Source organism: Theropithecus gelada, chromosome 5 (genome assembly GCF_003255815.1).
Source record: "Theropithecus gelada isolate Dixy chromosome 5, Tgel_1.0, whole genome shotgun sequence".
Lineage (NCBI taxonomy): Eukaryota > Metazoa > Chordata > Mammalia > Primates > Cercopithecidae > Theropithecus > Theropithecus gelada.
The window spans coordinates 56,072,243-56,088,519 of NC_037672.1; the positions used below are offsets into that span (position 1 = coordinate 56,072,243).

General features: G+C 37.0%; 1 protein-coding gene across 3 annotated transcripts in view; it reads right to left on the minus strand.

The window, feature by feature from the left end:
* ARHGAP24 (Rho GTPase activating protein 24) overlaps window positions 1-16,277 on the minus strand; it is a 516,458-nt gene that overhangs the window by 212,839 nt on the left and 287,342 nt on the right. For 2 of the 3 annotated variants that reach the window (XM_025386132.1, XM_025386131.1), the window contains exon 1: window positions 6,366-6,633. The exons of the other annotated variant lie outside the window; for it this stretch is intronic. The gene's annotated coding sequence lies outside the window, so the exon portion shown is untranslated. Of the gene's footprint in view, window positions 1-6,365; window positions 6,634-16,277 lie in introns of those variants that run through there. 3 annotated transcript variants of the gene reach the window in all.

The window sequence follows — 16,277 nt, forward strand, 5'->3', positions numbered from 1 at the left end:
TTGAAAAGAAAAAAAAAAAAACCTCAGTTTTACTTTTCTTGCTGCCCTTTCTTAAAAAACAAAACAATGACAACAAAAAACGGAACAAGGAGATGATTTTATCTCAAAATAAAATATAATACTCACTTACCTTTGTTTTACCACCACTTGCAATCAGGCCAAGACCATTGGTATTATCTGAATTTAACTTTACTGTAGACTTCTTCGAAATCCAAACTGAACTCAGAGAATAAAGCAGTCTCTTTAAGATAATTTGGATTCCATTTTTATAATGTCTAGTATAAATAGAATAAAATGTTTTCTTTTGAGTGCTGAATGAACAATATATGGGAAATGCTCAGAGCACTGTAGCCGGCACATAGAAGGTTTTGACATAGGTTATTCATTATTGACACCCTGAAACTGAATAACACATAGGATGACACATGTAAATGCACCAAAGCTGGACCTCAAATTCTGAAATTCAACTTTACAGCTTCTACTCCTGTCCATCTGCTAAGGACTCATCGAAAAGTCGGGGGGGGGGGGGGGTATAAATATATTTATCTACATTTATATATCTATATCTAGATAGAAAAGTAAGATAGATAGATAGATAGATAGATAGATAGATAGAAAGAAAGAAATATATAATCATCTTCAAATTGCCAAATGTATAGAGGATAGATTATAGTAGAAAAGGATTGGGGCAGGGACAGTAGGCTCACAAGAGGGAATTAAATTCTGAGCAAGAATGTGGCCATGGAAATACAAAGGAAAAATGTCAAGAAAATGGTTTCTAAAATTCGAATTGACACCTGGTTGTATAAAAAGTGATGGAGGAGATGAAAGATGGAAGGCTGATTTGACTGAGGGAAAGACGTGGAGTTTGAATCACTGGAATACCATAGACAGCACTGAATAAATAGGAAGCCCTGACCAGCAGGGCAACTGCCTGAGGTTGTGCAGGCTGAGCAGGGGCTGAAATCCAGCTCAATTTGCTGCCAAACTGAAGATCCTGATGCGAGCATTGTGCATCTGGAGGAAGAGGACCTTTGTTATAACTTCAAAGGGTGAAAGAGGCCTTGCTGATCAGATATCTACAATGGGCTTTAAGATGAAGCCATAGGCCTATATGAAATTTTCCAAGGAAGAAAGACTAAGGGAGAAAACAAAATAAACACAGACACTGAAACCAAGAAGGTGGGAAGAAAACAGGAGCCCTCCAACAAGAGGGAAGAAAAAAAAAAGCGTAGGAGAGGGGCAGAGCCATAGGCTAGTACAAGATCTCTGATATCAAAAGACAGAACTATTTCAAGAAGAGCATGAGGGTAAACAGTATAGATGGCAGAAAGAACAGAAGGTGAAGACAGGGATAAAAAGCTGTTGAATTTAACTGTTAATTCAGCCATGATGAGCAACCTCTGAGAGGGTCATTTCAATATTGTGGTAGAAATAATGCCAAAGTGCAAAGGGTAATCGAATTAGAGGGAGAAGAAACAAAAAATATAATTTTTTCTTGGCACCAGGAAAAAAGAGCATGGTTGAAAAGGCTGAAGATTTGTTTGTTCATTTCGTGTAGCAGAGGCCTGAACATCGTTGTGCAGTGAGGAAAAGCAAAGGTGCAAGTAAAAGGACATAATTTATGAAGCAAGTCCTGGTTCCATCTTCATAAATATTTTGTTTAAAAGTTCCATAAACACCAGTGGCCCAGGAAATACTTTAGCAAATACTCATTAACAAAATGACAGCTATTTTAAAATGTTCCCATAGCTATCATATGTTTATTACTCCTTGAGAATAAAATCTGGCATGGAATCATGACTGTTTTCTTTAGTATGAGAACCCTTCCATTCCCTGGGGATTTTCAGAGAATGGGGTACATGATTGACCTCTTACTCAGACAGAAGGAAATTATGCTTTTGCTTCCTGCCCCTTTATGAATTTGTCACCAGTCATTACTTCTGGCTAGATACAAATATTAGACTGAAAGCTTGGAAGCCAAGGTTCTAGATGAGTAATATTTCAGGACTTAGTTCTCTTACTCTTAAAAAAAAAAAAAAAGTGATCAGGACTCACTAATTTCCAAGTCATTTCAGTTCTGAAATAATCAAATGAGCAAATTCATACGTAAAAGAAAGCTTATCCTAATTTTATTCACAGCAGAAGACACTGAAGCAATGTAGGTCCCCAACAATGGGAGTCATGTTCTATTATGTACAGAATAACCATGGAATGGAAGAATATACAACAGTAAAATTATTTTTCAAAGTGTTCTGATTGATATAAAACAAACAATTTCCACAATACTTACAGCAAAAGAAACAAAATCAAAGAAAAGGCGGGGGGCGTGTATAGAATAACAGTTGAGACCTTCTTGTACCCCAATTCCACTTTCTGAATTATTATCGACTGTAGATGCCTGATGCTTTTTCTCCTGGCAATTTACAGTTCCAAATTACTGTTTACTAACAGTAATTTCATAATTTACTGAATGGCTTTGCTTAATGAACTGTCATGTTTTAGCATGATTCAGCAGTACACTAAGTAATAAATACTCCAATAATCAAATATGAAGTAAAACATAGCAGTTTTAGCATCATTTTATTTGTCAATGTCCTTTTAAATTAAGGTTTGAGAGTAATAGTCATTCAACAAACATTTATTGCATAACTAAGATGTATTAACACAAAAAGAACCTTGGATTCATACCACCTCTTAAACTGTCCAGAAGCTCCAATTTAATATCTTAAACAAAGGCCAATATATAGGAATATACTTGAGTCAGTTTAAGTATCTTTTTTCCTTGGGAGGTTGTAACTGAAAATGAACTAAATGTGGATTTTTCAAAGAACAAAGCATTTATCTCTTTGTTCAACAACTTCAGAAATCTCAATACCTTCTCTTCCCTGTCCACAACCTACAGCACTAAGCTTGACAGCTCCTTGCGAACCATAAATCTTGTTCACTGAATTATAGTTGAAAAGGGGCTGAATTCTGACACTTCTGGAGAAGTCTCATAAGGTTGTGTTAAGAAGGACCCTTATAAGGTGTTACCAGTGAATGCTAACATGCATTAATTCATTTAAATGGTTGTTTCCTTTCCCAGGTTTAAAAAAGTATCTTTCTAAATTGAAGTCTTCCTAAGCGTGTATTCATAATGACACTGACATTTCAGGAATTTTAAATTTAGGTCTTGTGGTACTAAAGTTCTAAATTTAAAATACATATTTCCTAGTATGTCAAATTTCCTATTTAGGTATGAACATGAAAATTAAATTTCAATTAAAATGAAAGACTCAGTCAAGTGAGGAAAAGCTTCACTGAACTGACTTAACATAGTATATTTTCAATATAAAAGAGTGGTGTTTCAATTGGAATAACATTTCATTTTAAAATAAGTCACACCACCTAACTGAAGGTAGGAAGCAAAAATAAGCACAATTTCTAGACAATTGTTTTTTTCTTGTCTCTTTCCTTCTTTCCTTCCTTCCTTCCTTCCTTCCTTCCTTCCTTCCTTCCTTCCTTCCTTCCTTCCTTCCTTCCTTCCTTCCTTCCTTCCTTCCTTCTTTCCTTTCTTCCTTTTCTTTTTTTTTTTTTTTTTTTTGAGACAGAGACTCACTCTGTTGCCCAGATTGGAGTGCAGTGGCATGATCTCGGCTCACTGCAACCTCCGCCTCCCAGGTTCCAGTGATTCTCCTGCTTCAGCCTCCCAGGTAGCTGGGATTGTAGACACGCACCACCATGCCTGGCTAATTTTTCTATTTATTTTTTTTTTTTTTAGTAGAGATGTGGTTTCACCATGTTGGCCAGGCTGCTCTCGAACTCCTGACCCCAAGTGATCCATCTACCTAGGCCTCCCAAAGTGCTGGGATTAGAGGCGTGAGTTACTGTGTCTGGCCTAGACAATTGTTTTAGACAAAGTTAGCAAACATATGCATATCCCAAATGTGTTGTTGCAGACAAAAGGCAATCTCTAATTCATCATTTCAAACAGAAAAGTTTGTCATATACACCATCTGATGCTTTAACACTTAGGAAAAATTTCTACAGTGACCAGGTGAAACTTGTATTTTTTAAAATATTAAACAAAAATGAGCTTCTAATACAAAATTCTTCACAATGTGCTTCCAAATAAAGTTAAATGATCAAGTATTTAGCCAAGGAATCTAATTAAAGTTGAAACTTAGAATTGCCCTGGACTCAGCTTATAGCTTAATATATGTATGTAATATATCCAGTTTTTTTTCTTTTGTAGAGTGAGATTAATAAAAGTGACTACTATCATTTTCAAGAGCATTGAAAAACCAGTGATTCGTTTTGCTCTAAAATGCACAATATAAAAATGTTAGAAGAAAACACATATTGTCATATATTGTGCTACTAATTCATTGTACATGGTTTATAAAATTGCTTTGTAGTGTTTTTCAGCTTAAAAGAACTTGTAATTTAGAATGCAGTTCAAGAAATCAGAAAAATCACTGAGAAAATAAATCTTGCCTTATTTATTTTTTTTCTTAAGCATAATCTCCACACAAAAGAATTGAATAAGCTAGAAGATGAATATTTTTTTCCTTTTCTCTAACTCTTTCCTACAAGCATTAATATGCTGTTTTCCCGCTATGCGTGCATGTGAGCAGCGTGATTGTGAATCGGACTAAAATAAAATACTTAGTGCTTGATTAATATTAGGTATGCCCCTTGGTATTTGTCTAGTCACCGATTCCTTGACACATACCTCCGGTAACTTTATAAAAAGAAAAACAAACGGCACTTTCTGTAGAAGATGCAGTAACACATTACTTATTCCAGAACTACTTCCATGGCAACCTCTACTACAGAACACAACTAAGAACTTGGACACAAGCCAAATGTCTCCTGAGCACCCAAAATAGATGTCACCGTGTATATGTCCTTTGGCACATGCACGTTTCTCAAAAGAGAATCTCTTGCACCCTCAGATAAAGTTATTGCCTCTTATTCTATCCATAATTTTTTATAAACTTGTTTATTTTCTGCTGTTCTTGCTCCCAGCGCAAAATAATAATCATGAAGAGGTGGTTGAAGTTGAAGGGAGTTATTAGAGATATGCAAACTGTCTACACCAATAAGTAAAGAAGTCACTCTTCAATATGGAAGGTGGACACAGGAGGGAAAAAAAAAAGTCCTATAAAAATAATACAAGAATTAAAAAAAAACAGTGATTATGTGACCTTTTGATCGAAGAGTTAATAGCCTTTATACACCATGCAATGTATTACTGCATTATAGAAAAATTCTATAATATGTATCCATGAGTAATACTGAGAAATTAAGGCAACATTAAATTGCATTTAGTCCCCTCCAGAGAGAGCTCAAAACACATAGTGGATCTCAGAAAGAGAACGATCCACAAGTGGCTAAATTCTTTCAAAAGCTTTTCAAGTTTTCAGTGGTGTTAAACTTCACTTTATGGAAAATTCACATATATTGAACCCCTTAATGTTCTCCATTGTTGTTTTATTGGCCAGCAGCAAATATTATATACTAGCTAGCCAGGGCCTTGGGGAAAGAGTGACACCTGGAATGCTAGGGTACACAGGGATTTTCTTCTGTGCCACATTGGGCTATTCCCCTTCTGCTCTGGAAGCCCCTCTATGGCTCAGTGACTTGAAATCTTTTTGAAAATGTCACTCTTCTTAGAAACGTTGCTCCATTAAGGTGAATGAGCTTACACTAAGATAAGCTTTATTTAAAAAAAAAAGAAAAGGAGGCTTATTAGAATTTTTTTTTAAAAAAATGAATAAAGAGAAGGAAGAATTAAAATTAACAGCTATGTATAGAAGCAAACTGGAAGCAAAAACCCCACATCAAAATAACTGTGTTTCCCAGGTCAGATCTACCAAGCTGTGATGAGTTTAGTGAGCCTTGACTGAATCAGTTAAAGTGACTAGACTGCCCTACCCAGGTTCTCTTGTCTGATTGGCTCCATATTAGTTCTATATTTCAAGCTGAAGATTCATTAACCTCCCCCTCCTGCCCAGTCAAGAACATTCTGTACATTCTGTAATGCTAAAGTGTATTCCTCTTTATCCAACACAAGCAATAAAACACAAAAACCACACATGACAAGATACAACAAAGAAACAAACCTAAACTAAGTTTTAAAATAAAACAACACCAACAATCATCTGGTTCCTGAAAACACTAACAAAACAAAGCAAAATCCGAGTAGTTTCAAATATCAACAGTCACAAAATAATACACTTAAAAAGCTAAAATATTTTCAAGAGTATATTTTCTCTCAAAATAGAGGTGAAGAGGGAGGGAAAAAAGGTCAAATGACCGCAGAATACTTGTCCCCAAAACAAATGAACCCTGAAGATTTAAATGAGTAAAAACAGTACCTTATAAGTCACTGGTCTGATCTACGCACAGCTGTTCCCAGTGCCGACTCTTGTTTAACTGTCCACTGCCTTCAGTTTAAAGTTAATTCTTTTGGCAAAAAAGTACAGAGCTTGTCTGGAAAACGCTGTTTGGACACAAACCATTCCTTTCAAAGCAGTGGTAGCTATATTTAAGTTTTCTTGTAGAGGGGGATATAAACTCTTCCTGTAGCTAATTTTCTTTCTCCTCCTTCTCAGACTTAGTCAGTATCCTCCCATCCCATATATTGAAGAAAGAGACAGAGAGGGGAAAAAAAACCTACAAGGAAATATACCTTAAATAATGTAGTATTTGAGCATTTAGAAACAAAACAAAACAAAACAAAACAAGAAACAGGAATCATAGAAAGCTCATCAGGGCCTTAAATATAATTTAGCCCAGTGCCCTCATTTTGTAGATAAGGGAAGTGAAACCTAGAGAAAAATATGATTTGTATAAGGTCACTCACATGCCTAGTTAGTGCCACAGTTAACAGATAACCAGGTTTCACAACTCCTGCTTCAATGCTCTTTCCACTACACTAACATACTTGAGGGGAAATGGTTTACCTTTTTCTCTATATCCTTGTATAATAAGCAAAGGAATTGACAGGGAGCAGTAACACAATTAGGATGTGAGAACTATCTCAGATAAAACATTTCCTTTGGATTTAAAGTCCTTAATATTGACACTTTCCCTATAACCTCCAATTTCTTTTTATATTGGGAAATAATCTTTTCCTTTGCTGATTGTCCAGAATATGTTTACAATTCAGGAGTTCCCATGTTTCAGGGGATGCTAACATCTATTAGTCCTTACAGAGTACTGCTTTAGTAAGGCATAGTGCTGTGACAGGTGGCAGAGTAAGTGTTCTACCTAGTGTCAGCGATACTACTCTATGGCTCTTAAACTAGACACACATTTACTTTTATCACAAATCCCCACTTTCAATCTGTCAAGATTTTTTGAATACACACATTTGGTTTTTATTATTATTGATTGTATACTTTGCTAAATAAAACAGAGAAATAATGATTTTCTTTGATGTCTTTCATGTATTTCCTATTTATTGGTGAATAAATTATTTTTCTTTAACTGAAAGAGTGATGTGCTTATTATAATAATTTTTAAAATTACCTTTTTGAAATGTATTCATTCATTCACTTATTTAACAAATATTTATTGAACATTTGTAAGATCTATCTCATCCCTCCCACGTGAAATAGTGTAACAGACAAGCAATAACTTCCTTAGAAAAGTATGGAATTTTCAAATAAAATCAAAGGGTTTGCATGGGAAGTAAGGTCAATTCTCTCTAACGATTTCTTTATTCATTCTCACACTTCAAACACGTGTCCTCAATTTATTTATATCCTATCGATTGGGTTGCTCTAACCTTAAAACATCCTGCCTAGGTCAAGTAAACCAAAATATGAGGTGGGCCACATTGAAATCACTCTGGCCACTATTAATCTTTCCATTTGATCTGGCTCCTTAAATTTTAAAGCAAAATCTACTTTATACTTTGTAATTCTAAGACACAATGAGAAATGCTCAGATCATTCAAGGCCTATTTTCTTCAAATTGCCACCCATTCTTTAACTCAGAAATACACTGTTTGGTTTTAATATTTCTCATCTACTTTTAAGGCATCTACTCTTGCCCTGTTCTTTGGCAGAAAGCAGTATGCTTGTGACCAAATAATTATAAAAGTGTAATTAATATTTAAAATGACAATTAGATTTTCTGGAACACATTTTCCAAAATGTTGAGAAAATAATGGGTATGATAGCACTTTTCTAATGCTGACAAATAAGCAACTGAGATTCAAAACATAAATGTTGAGAAAGAAATTTTGGAAAACCATACTTCATGGTTTTTGACACAATGACAGCATCTTATTTTCCTTTTAGTCTCTTTTGATTATGTCTATTTCGGCCCTATGCAAAGGTTAAGCAACATTAATATGTCAAATGTGACAAGAGTTGGACACATTGATACATATTACTTGCATTTGCTAAAAATATTCCATATTTTCCTCTTACTTCTTAAGCTTTACTTTTGATGTTGACGGTTTTACCTTTAGTCCGTTAGAAAGAGCAGGAAGGAAATATGAGTAAGACCTTGAAAGGTAGTAGGCCTTGAGGAGACATAGAGTTTTACATGGAATGAGTCAAGGTGATTCAGAGGGTTAAGTGGCTGCAGGAAGGAAGGAAAGAGTGAAGAGAAGTCACGGACAAACAGATTGTTTAGAACAGGAGTGGGCTGAGCCATAGACAATAGATTATGGGTATTGAATTCAAGAACCAAAGTCTCCTAAAATAGGCTAAACAAAGAAGGAACTAGCAATTTTGGTGACCAGTGAGAGCAATAGGAAATTGGCCTTCAAAGCTACTTCGAAATTCACGGCATGGCTCATCTCTACCCATTGGAAGGGAAGTATGTGCTGTCAATATGTGATCCAATACAATCTAAAATGGCACAACATTTTTGCAACCATTTTTAAAACTGGTGTTCTGCTCTATTTAGGGTCCTTGGACGCACTCCAGGTTGCCCTACTCTGGGAATGCTCTGAATTTCAGAATACTAGTGTAGTTTAGTGAGGAATAGTCACTGTATTTTGAAGGTTTGCCCTGTGGTGTTGAATTTCACTGATGGGAGAAATACTTCCAGCAGAGGTGAACTCCAGGGCAGGCTATATTAACATAGGGAAGGCAGTCGGAATTCTCTAACTCTTGATCTCCTCCTCTCAGTTTTTGGGTTTATAGTAACACTAGAAGAAGGCTTTTACTAAGAAATCCCAGAGAGTTCTTTGGTGATGCAGTGAAGAGTAGTGACTACATGAACAGCTACTAGATTCTAATATTCTATGCTTGGGGGCAGATTTCATGCATGGAAGTTCTTAACAGAAACTGACACACATAAAAATCTCAAGCATCAACTCTCTTAAACCAATTCCAGCACATGTGTACACCTCTCACAGTTCATTCTCCTCAGAGAATCAGAATCATCATTCCCCTCCTTGTACCCATGATTTCTCATCTTTCCCATCATTCCCCTGCTTCGCTGTTGAACAATTTCCCATGATTATTCTCCTTCATTCCTTCCATTGGTTTTCCATTGTTCTCTTGCTTTTCATTGTCCAGTGATTTCCCATAATTCCCCTGGTTCAGCCCTATCACAATCTCCCATTGCCCTCAGTATAAATACAAATGCCTAACCATGGCATCCTATGTACTACATGATTTAGCTTCAGTTAATCTTTCCTGCTGATATGGTTTGGCTGTGTCCCCAACCAAATCTCATCTTGAATTGTAGCTCCCATAATTCCTAGGTGTTGTGGGAGGGGCCCGGTGGGAGATAATTGAATCATGGGGACAGTTTCCCCCATACTGTTCTCATGGTAGTGAACAAGTCTCACGAGATCTGATGGTTTTATATGGGGAAACTCCTTTCACTTGGTTCTCATTCTATCTTGCCTGCTGCCATGTAAGATGTGACGTTAACCTTCCCTCATGGTTGTGAGGCCTCCTCAGCCAATGGAACTGTGAGCACGTTAAACCTCTTTTTCTTTATAAATTTACCCAGTCTTGGGTAAGTCTTTATCGGCAGCATAAAAATGGATTAATACATCTACTGAATTTCCGAACCTGCTATCACATCTGTGTGGGATGCTCCTCCCTTATATTTGCGCAGAATGATCTCCTTTTCATCATTCAGGATGATGCTACCAAATGCCACCTCCTCAGAAAAAAAGATTTCCTGACCATTCTGGTTAAGCATCCTCCCAACCACATATACCCTCCATCCCATTTCCCCATTTTAATTTTCTTTCATAGCACTTTCTATATCTGAAATGATCTTTTGTTCTTCCTTACTTACTATCCATTTTAGTAGTCAGTTGAACTATGTTTACTATGTCTCCTCTAGAGTAAGTTTTATCAGATCAGAAAGATATCATGATATATAAATAGGATTAGAAACCTAAGATTTAGGTTTTTGAACCACATTACTCTTAATGTTCAGAACAGTATCTAGAATAAAACAGGCATTTGATAACCATTTCTTTAATGAATTAATTATACTTTCTGCATGAGCTACTATTCTTCTGTCAACAAACATTTAACGTAAGTCCATAAACATGAAGGCAAAATCTAATCGACTTCTGTAATTGACTTAACACTGCAAATCTCCCCTTGGCTCCAGCAGCTAGGAATGACAGGAAATGAGGAAAGAGCCCCAGCTGGGTCCTAAATAGTTGTATCTACATAAGATACCTGTAACCTTTCGAATTGTATTAACACAAACGCCAGCTAATATCTTGACTTGCCAGAATATAATCCGTGGATATATGTACCTAACTAGATATGTGATTACATTTCCTAGAGGTCCTAAGAGCTTCCAGAAATCTCTTTCATTTCCTGAATTCTGTGGTAATTTCTCTTATTGAAACAGTAGATAGCCTAGAGCTAATTCTATCCTTTCCAGGTGGTTTTAAGAAGATGCCCTCACCTGCCAACTCTTCAGGAGCAAAGGCTAAATCTTTGCACTTGCAACATATGTTTTCTAAATGAAAAGGAGGGAGACCAAATAATTTTGGAGAGGTGAGCTCACAGATAATTTAATCTCCCATCTAAGCTCTGCTGCACACTCTTTCAGAGTCCTCCAGTGAACTGTAAATTAGATTTCCTCTCCTGTCTCATGTCCTACTGTTTCCTAATTACCTATTCTAGTGAGTCAGCCTCTCTGGGTCCTGGGGCTCAGACACGTTGTGGGATAATGTGACTGACTCACCACACTTCAAGTACGGCCACATCAGAGAGGTGGTCATGTGATGGCAAGAGCAGGAGAGGGTGATTCTTTGTTAGGAAGAGAATAGTTTTCCCTAAGTGCCATGATAGCCCTCCTCCTGGGACAACCAGGGAGAGGGAATTTCTTGCCTGAGCACTGGTGTCACTCAGAGGCAAATAATTTCATTTAAAGTCATTAAAACAAAAAGTGCTATATTTTTCTATTGTATTGACTATACATTAATCTATGTATATAAATGGCATTTATTTCATCAATGGATCAAAGTTAAAATATTTATTAATTGCCTCTGTGGACAAGGCCTTGTGCTAGCTTATGAAGTTTTTGTAATAATTTCTTGTTATCTCATTGATGATAACATTTCTTATTCAGAATACAAATTTCCCCAGGAAAATAAAGTAAAAATTCCTTTCTTCTTCCTTGAATTTATTGACATGCCTATATTTGTTGAGACCATATAATGTACCAAATGCTTGGTACAAAGGAAACTAACTCCTGCCTCAGAAACCTTTGTTTTTGGAGGTGGGAGACATTTAGACTATTGTGGAGGTAAGCACGGCTTCACAGGGGAGCCTGGAAGCAGCAGGGAATTAAGACAGGAAGTAACCAAGGAAGGCTGCCTTGAGGAGATAAAACCAAAATACAATTTGAATGAAGAAAGAGAGGATTAACATTCCAGGTAGGAGATAGGGTACACTTGGGTCACTTCAAGTAGTTCTATAGAGTTGGCATGTGGAATGAAAAACCAAGACTGATAGATAAAGTATGCAGAAAGGAAGACAGGCAAAAGTCAGGCTCAGGGGTTTGTTTGTCTTTTTTTTTTTTTTTTTTTTTCTTGAGACAGAGTCTCACTTGTTGTTCAGGCTGGTGTGATCCTGGCTCACTGCAACCTCTGCTTCCTGGTTTCAAGTGATTCTCCTGCCGTAGCCTCCTGAGTAGCTAGGATTACAGGTGCCTGCCACTGCGCACAGCTAATTTTTGTACTTTTCATAGAGACGGGTTTTCACTATGTTGGCCAGGCTGGTCCCAAACTCCTGACCTCAGGTGGTCCACTGGCCTCGGCCTCCCAAGTGTTGGGATTACAGGCGTGAGCCATCACGCCCGGCCTAGGAGTTTGGTTTTTATCCTCAAGGAAATGGGTATCTATTGAAGGATTTTAAATAAGGGATATTGTGGTTTTAGAATGCTAAGTGAAGAGAAAATTCAGGGACAGGTTGTCTAAAGGACTATGACATTTCTATGTCTAAGTAATACACTGTGGAAGTCTGAAATTAGGCAGGAAGGACAGAGAGAGAGATGGCCCTAAAGTTTATTTTAAAATTACTACAGGTAGAAAGATGTTAGAAGGCAAACTTACTCCCAATATCTCCATAAAATAATTACAGAAAAATATATTAATGTTAGAACTGGATGAAACAAGTATTTTATAAGAATTGATTATGTAAAAGACATTTTTCATACATTCTCTCTATTTGCAGATGAGGAAACTGAGGCCTATAACTGAAAAGAGTGATTGCACAATTTAAAATCACATTCATCTGTCTATGAGGCGTGTATACTTTACACTAAACTGCCTGTCTCTGTAAGGGCAGCATACATTTTGGACATTTTTAAAACTTGGACATTGGGTGACTAGACTCAAAGACATTGTTTGGAGTATAATTTGGCAATATCTTAGGAAATTTCATGGGCAGAAAATTAGGTTTCCTAGGCATCAGCATGTCCAAATATGAGATTCTATACATAAACAATTGTATTTGCATGGTTTCTATGGAACTACATATTTAGCTACTTTGCAAAGTACAAATCCTTCATCAACTTCCTCTTGATAATCTAATTGTCTTTACGCCTGGAAGACTTATTCACACACTATACTAGGACAGCCAGTGGAAACCAGAATGAAAGTCAATTTGGCAGATACCCTAGTTCCATCAAATCAAATATGGAGTTTCAATGAATCTAGGAAGGCAGGAAGTAAAACTAAGACATTGAATACAGAAAGGGGCAGATACAGCTCAAACAAGAGAAAATGCTGAGATTTGTTTTAAAGTTGGAATAGGAAAATGCCTTCTCTAACATATTTTATACCCCCTATGGATGACCCTATACCTTACTGTCTAAACCTTAACTCTCTAAGAGTAAGAGGAGGCACTGCTGTTAACGACAATGAGATTGCAGATAAAATTCAAGACTCTTACAGGCAAACCTGGACACATGTCACCCTACCTATGAAGCTGGAATTAATACTGACCTAAAGATGATGATAGTATCAAGAATGAAGTCATAGGTCTTAGAGCAACTAGCTCCTGAGTCAGGAGATTCTTACACAATTTGGACACATTGCTCAATAGTCAATAATAAAGGCCAGATTAATAAACTATTTGTAATATTTTATTATTTTAGTGCCACAGTTTATTTTTATTTAAAAATGGCATAGAAAAACCAGGCACAGTGGCTCACATCTCTAATCCCAGAATTTTGGGAGGCTGAGGTGGGTGGATCACTTGAGGTCAGGAGTTCAAGACGAGCCTGGTCAACATAGTGAAACCCTGTCTCTACTAAAAATATAAAATTAGCTGCTCACCCGTAGTCCCATCTACTCGGGAGGCTGAGGCAGGAGAATCGCTTTAACCCGGGAGGCAGAGGTTGCAGTGAGTTGAGATTGTGCCACTGTACTCAAGCCCGGGCAACAGAGTGAGACTCCATCTCAAAAAAAAAAAAAAAAAAAAAAAAAAAAGGGTATAGAACAATGCAAAATGATGAGGCTTCTCTTTTAGAAGACATTCACAGATAACGGGCTGTGATGGTTAATTTTATGTGTAAACTTGACTGGGTTTAGTGATGCTCAGATAGCTGGTAAAACATTATTTCTGATTGTGTCTGTGACTGTGTTTCCAGAAGTCATTAGCCTTCGACTTAGGAGACTGAGTAAAGAAGATGGCCCTCACCTGTTTGAGTGGGCATAATGCAGTCTGCTGAGGACACGAACAACAGGCAGAGGAAGAATTTATTTATTTATTTTCTCCTTCTCTCAGACATTGGTACAACTGGTTCTCAGGCCCTCAGACTCAGACTGGAATTTACACCATTGGGTCCTCTGGTTCTCAGGCCTTTAGGCTTAGACTGGAACTACACCACTAGGTTTCCTGGGCTTTTAGCCTACAGAAGTTCATGGAAGGTCTTAGCCACCATAATAGTGTGAACCAATCCCTCATAGGAAATCTTCTTCTATATATGTATATGTCTCCTTTTGGTTTTGTTTCTCTAAAGAAGTCTAATACACAGATATACAGTGTGTACTCTCCCATATAAAAGAACATATTTGCAAACACCGTGGCTATGAAATAGGGGGCCCCCAAGCTATTTTGATTATTTAAAAAATAAGCACAGGCTTTATTTCTTCATTGTGTTCAATGTAACCATTAGTAAGTCAATATTAATGAGCATCCAACTAAATCAAATCTCAGTTTACTCTCCTGTCCCACCCCTGCAACATTCCTCTGAGGTGAGCACGTTCTTAAATGGCAAGTTTCCTTACTGGGTTAGGCCAATGGGAGGACGGGCACAGTGTGTAAAGCAAACATTCCCAGGTACAGACAGGAGAGAACAGTAAAAATTAATTAGGTTTCCAAACTTGGTTCTGTCAGCAAGTAGCTGTTTGACCTTGGCCAAAACATGTCACTTTACGGAGACTTTGTTTTCTCCTATATAAAATAAGGGGATTTAGTAAGATTATTCTTAAGGTTCTTTCAGATGCGAAATTCGACTATTGTCTGAGATAATTATCTCCCATATGTTTTAAATTTGCTTAAGGTTTATTTATCTTGGAGGATTGAGAGGATATCTGTTGTATTCTAAAGAAATTAAAACAGGCAGTTATTGAGAAAACAACTGTAATGGTAACAACAATAATGATTTCCAAGACTCCCAAGAAAACAAACCTAGGAAGTAGGGAGACATTTATTTTGTGAATAATAGGAGGACTATTAGAATTTTCTTAGGGGAGAAAGCATTAGATATAAAATGCGATACCACACTGTGCTGAATAATTTTTAAATATTAAGCTTACCCGGGCTCCCAAACACACTGAGGATTAAGATTCTTGAGTTTATACAAAGAAGATTTCTCCTGGAAGTGTAAAGATGCTCCTCTACACTGTCATTTTTACAATAAGAGCGAATCCACATTTATAAGGTAGAATGCTGGAAATGAATAGAGGAGGCCCTTCATTGGTCTGTATTCTTTGACAAGTTCCTAGACAAACAAATGTGGTTCGGAAAATAAATTGCCCATCAGTGCTGGGGTATTGGCCAACCCCAATATATAAGTATATGTATATTTAAAGTTATAAGTATATGTAAAATTTAAAGTTCCTACCTTCTCTACCCTCACCAATACTATTCTTAAGGATTAACCACTACTGGCCAGGCGCAGTAGCTCATGCCTGTAATCCCACCACTTTGGGGGGCCAAGGTGGGCAAATCATGAGGTCAGGAGTTCAAGACCAGCTTTGCAAACATGATGAAACCCCGTCTCTACTAAAAATACAAAAAATTAGCTGGGCATAGTGGTGGGTGCCTGTGATCCCAGCTACTCAGGAGGCTGAGGCAGGAGAATCGCTTGAACCTGGGAGGCAGAGGTTGCAGTGAGCTGAGATCAGCGCCACTGCACTCCAGCCCAGTGACAGAGTGAGACTCTGTCTAAAAAACAAGAAAAAAGGAAAGAAAGAAAAAAAAAGGATTAACCACTACTAACAATTTACTGTGTATCCATTGAGATATCAAGCTATCAATATCTATCCATATATATATATATACACACTTATACACACATATGTATATCCACAAATGGGCTTTTGGAAAGAAAATATTATCTTTATTCCAATTCTTGCCAAATTTATTAAATTTGTTGACATTATTTATTTATTTCTTTATTGATTTGAGATGGAATGTTGCTCTTGTTGCCCAGGCTGGAGTGCAATGGTGTGATCTCCGCTCACCATAACCTCCACTTCCTGGGTTCAAGCAATTCTCCTGCCTCAACCTTCTAAGTAGCTGGGATTATAGGCGTGCACCACCACACCC